This window comes from Cephus cinctus, unplaced genomic scaffold (genome assembly GCF_000341935.2).
Source record: "Cephus cinctus unplaced genomic scaffold, Ccin1 Ccin1_contig_4044331, whole genome shotgun sequence".
In the NCBI taxonomy this organism is placed as follows: Eukaryota; Metazoa; Arthropoda; class Insecta; order Hymenoptera; family Cephidae; genus Cephus; species Cephus cinctus.
The window spans coordinates 1,967-6,709 of NW_014332744.1; the positions used below are offsets into that span (position 1 = coordinate 1,967).

Here is a 4,743-nt window from a genome sequence, read left to right on the forward strand (position 1 = left end):
ACTTCTATTTCATTGTCTTCTCTCTTCTATTCGAATGGATGTTAAGGATATTTCCGACGAGGTTAACCGCGTACCGATACTACTGTAGCTAGACATTCCGGTCCATTCTTAGTCGCATCCGTGGCATCGGATAGTAGGGTACCCAGCCGTAGTAAAGAAATAAAAAACAATGAACACTTCATAATTATTAATAATGATCGATTCCAATAATAAGATTGAACAAATTTTAGCGGCGAAAAATTTAAAACTTTTTTTTTCTCTTTCGTAAGCTGCTAATCAGCCGAGTGTAACTGAGACTCATTAACGGCACGTTTAAGCTACATAAATATTTGAAAACTTTTCCAGCGTACTTACGTATCTCAAGTAATGGGTTTAAAGACCAGCGATGTCGAATATTTCTTAGTACTGTATACACATTGCGTCATTTTTTCCTTATGTATTTTCCATTCATTATCCGGTTAATATTAGCATTCTGTTTTTACAGCATATCAAACCTATATTATTATCTCTGTACACAATCTTCATAGATATAGCCATAAATAGACAGTGCGGTTTGCAACGATTAATAATTATAAAAATCTTATAATCCCAGAACATGATGCGGGAACGAAGACTTCTGGAAGCTATTACAAGGCTGTTATCCACTTTCGCTTTTTGAACAGACTCCATCAACTTCTGTATATCTTGTTGAAAGTTCTCGAAGTGACAGATTCAAAGGGCGGGATACGTATAGTGGATATTCGAGTACGAGGTATTAAATGAAATTCTGTAAAGTGCCAATTTCTCTTGAAAATCCATCATTTATTTATTACTATTAATTGAGAATCTACGTCAAACGCTATTCGATACTAAGCAAGGAGTATCATGTAAATTGGTGAAAAAAAGATGATTTAGTAACTCGACTGTACGTTAAGGTTAACGGGGACATAATTCCCAGAAAATGTACATATACAGCTCAAAAGACGTCTTTGAGATGTTCTTAGCAACACAGTCTTTTAGATGGATCCACTTTCTCCGTATTACGTTGTTCGCATTGTACACGTGTAGGTATAATATAAATATATAACGTGCCTTCAGTCACCTATAGAAGCTACGGTAATAAATAATTACTTTAACTATTGAAAGTCTATAGGGATTCGTTGCTTTGACGTGAAACAACTACTAGAACGTGATAGTGCTTATTAATGTCATTACTATAATTCAGAAGTGCCTAATTGTGTAAATTACATAGACAAGTAATCACGTTATAGGAATACAATAATACATGAAATATAACGTATCCAAAACATATATTGTAAACTAAATGTGGTTATATAATATTTTTTCAAAATTATATTTCACTTAGTCCGCACAACGCTACTTAAAAATTTTTTAAATTAACGATAAGAGCATTCCCCACACTAGTTATCGCTACTGTAAATATAGTACTCATGCCAATGCTGATCATGTTATGCACACGTGATATATAGAGTATACTTCGTAGTACGCGAATTTTCTAGAAATGATCAGTTAACAGTGAGAAACTTATTAATTTCCAGTAGTTACTTTCTCTAAGGACAGATATATTCCCAAGAGCTTCTGTATTTCCAGCCGTTTTTCTGCAACCTCCGTTCGGCATGCGTTTTTAGTATCCAGGACAGGATCATCGTACAGCTTTTTTCTAAGTTCTAAAACAGCCAAAGATCAATGATCCACCGCCGATTTAAATATCATCAGCACACGGATTACCACAATGACACGTAACGACGACGTACTAATAGATTATACTGTTCGTATTCTCTTTAGACGGTTAACGTGTAGCCCCGTTACACAGTTAGTTAGCGACTCCTAACTAGGAACGAAGTAACTATTCTCTAAAGTGGTTCACGCTACTCCTCATAAATGCGTAGTTCCTAGTGCGGTTTTTCATCTGGTTCCGATTACTTTCTCGACCCCATCTTCCATCTTGGCAGATTTATGGTTTCGATCCATTATAATTTATATTTCGTCACGTCAAGCTGCTTTACTTCTGTGAGACTTGGGTCGAAGGTTTTCGACAAATAGAACGTGTCTTAAAAGTTCATACATTATGTACATAAAGTTTCGTACATCTTACAGGCTTTATTATATGTATATTATTGTAACAGCAGGTACAGATTACAATCTATATCTGTACATATGATATTAGAAATAGATGTACTGTATATAACGATATACGTAACACTGCACGTCGTTTGTAGTCTTGAATCACTCCACGCCTGACCCATAATCCCATTCATGATTTACATATGAATGTTGTCAGCAGACATATTGCTTGGTAAAACGAAATAAGACCATCTTCATTTCATTTTATTCGTTACGTGCGTACGTACGCGGGTTGCATATCTCGGCATGTATTTCAGTGTACGTATAAAGAAAAAGTCCAGCAAAATTGGTACTGCTGATAGGCCGTACGTGCACAGCAATATATGCTTGGATATTGGATATTTGTGTGTATGCATGCAGTCATTACTGGGATCGTCCATTACTTTTGTTTTCTTATAACGCGTCTTCAATATCAATTAGCAGCAAAATTCAATTCTGTGCTGTGACACATTTTCATAATCAGATTCAGTATATAGCATTGTAGGCATAACAGCGTATTCGTCATTTTTGCTAATGTCATTCTTATCGATTTTCTTTCCGCTCCCGTATAAATCCAAATAGCTTATTTTATATACGGAGGAAAAAAGGTAATGAAAATACGAGATCAATTTATTTACAGCTGCGCTCTGTTATAGGCATAGGCATGAACTCAGTGATTTCTAGATCGTTACTTTATTCCTGCGCACGATCGAATTTTCACGGGGGTCTTTTGGCACCGATGAGTTCGTTTCTCATGGATCGCTGCCCGTCCTTCAGGATGACGGATAGCCGTGCGATATCCGTGGCAAAATCTCCCCTTGTGAAATGACCTTCGACCCGGGAATCAACTTCGAGTCGAAGGTTCAGGAGCACGCGAGAGCCGAAGGCGGTCTGGTTTCTAGGTCCTAGATAGTTTTTGGGAAAATAAAGGGTAGTCCTTCGATTAGTGTGTATATACGTATAGATATAATGTTTCATGCCAAATTTTGAATTACCGTTAACACTCATGATTTCTTACCGAAGATGGAAGCTGTATGAGGGTTAGTTATAAATGCCTGCACGTATTTACACATAAACGAATTTACACTCTTAAAATATTTTACGCAAAAAATATGTTGAATCAAGAAAATGTATGTGCTCTTGTAATATTTCACACACCTTATTGTTGAAACAACAATATTAGTTATGTTTGCTTTTTTGGAACAGCAAGAAAAATGTTGCGCCGAATTGATTTTTTAGTTGAACGTTATTAAAGTGCTATTACTAATAATTTGTTTAAATCAATATTTTCTCGTAATTTATAAGTATATGCTATTATTAACATTGCAATAGTTGTGCTTTTTTTCATGGTATTATAGATACCTTTTATATCGACATCTTGCAGAAAATTCACCATTAGATTATGTCATGCAGCAAAGCTTTTTCGATTCGGGATTCTCTCGCGTACTTGTTGTAAAAAGCACTACGTCCCAGCTGCACTCTGCCGGACCTCCCCTGAAACTACGAGGCACTTTCGCCGCACATCTGTCAGACAGCAGATTTCCATGGCGCTCGGAAAACAGAATCGGAAAGAGGGAGCAGGGCGACCGTAACCCAGTGGTTTAGGTAAGGGATTCAGGATCGAAAGGTTTAGAGCTCGCGCCCAGCTCACAGCCGCATCCACCAATGGATTTTCATAAGAAAACCTAAGTAAGTATTTATACGGATTTCGCCCAGCACTGTTCTGATTTGGTGTATAAACAGATCCTCACGCTCAGTTAGATATAAGGCCCGTCTCGCAAAGTGCATTGCCATCTAGCGTGAACTTCCAATCCTGATTATATAGGAGCAGTTACTCGTAAATGTTTTCCATTGGGGATACAGCCATAAGGAAGGAAGGAAGGAAGGAAAGACTGAATAGTGGCGGACAGCGCCCAATCAGAACGGAATTTTCATACCCCAGTTCCCCATGGAGCATATTTTAAGAGAAACGGAACGAAATTCCAACCTCATTTTCAATATAAATTTGATATATGGTACTTACCAAAGTTTAATTCAAAATTATATAAAATCTAAAAAATTATTTATCGTTCAGTTATTTTCTACAATATTAATTATCCTAAATCATATTAATTATTAAAAATTAGCTTCTCGTAAAGATAGAATTTGCTCCGTGGGGAACTGGGGCATTAAAACTCGAAGTGGAACGATCCTGATTGGTTGTCCCCACCAATCCGCCTTTCCGATATAGCTTTTCGAGCGCCATGGAACAGTATCCTTACTGTGGCACTTGTTTGTATATATTTTGAATTTTTATTTAATTCTGAAATAATAATTACGCGTCATAAGCGATACTCTCTTTTGAACATAATTGTATTCATAAGCAAGTCCACGTGGATTCTCCAACGTGTCTTCTCGCCCATCTGAAATTTCGGAATTCGTTGGCAGCACCTTCGTGGACCTTCACAGCACAGAGCACGTGGCGTTACTTGCGCGGGACTTTGGTACAATTTATTTTACTTCAATCCATGATCATGTAAGCAACTGCCCACTGAGCTATTCGGCACCCCAAAGTCTATTTGACCTATGTCCATCTAATTCTACTGCAGGCAAAAAGAGTTACTTTGCAAGAATTCATTCGACTACTCTTATACTAGTATC

At 37.1% G+C, this 4,743-nt stretch overlaps 1 long non-coding RNA gene across 1 annotated transcript; it reads right to left on the reverse strand.

Moving 5' to 3' along the window:
- Positions 1–780: 780 nt before the first annotated feature.
- Positions 781–4,737, reverse strand: LOC112493700. Its single transcript, XR_003058357.1, has 2 exons — positions 3,466–4,737; positions 781–3,008 (listed from the first exon to the last, which is right to left on the reverse strand). It is a non-coding gene; the product is annotated as an uncharacterized LOC112493700 (long non-coding RNA).
- Between the last annotated feature and the right edge of the window lie 6 nt (positions 4,738–4,743).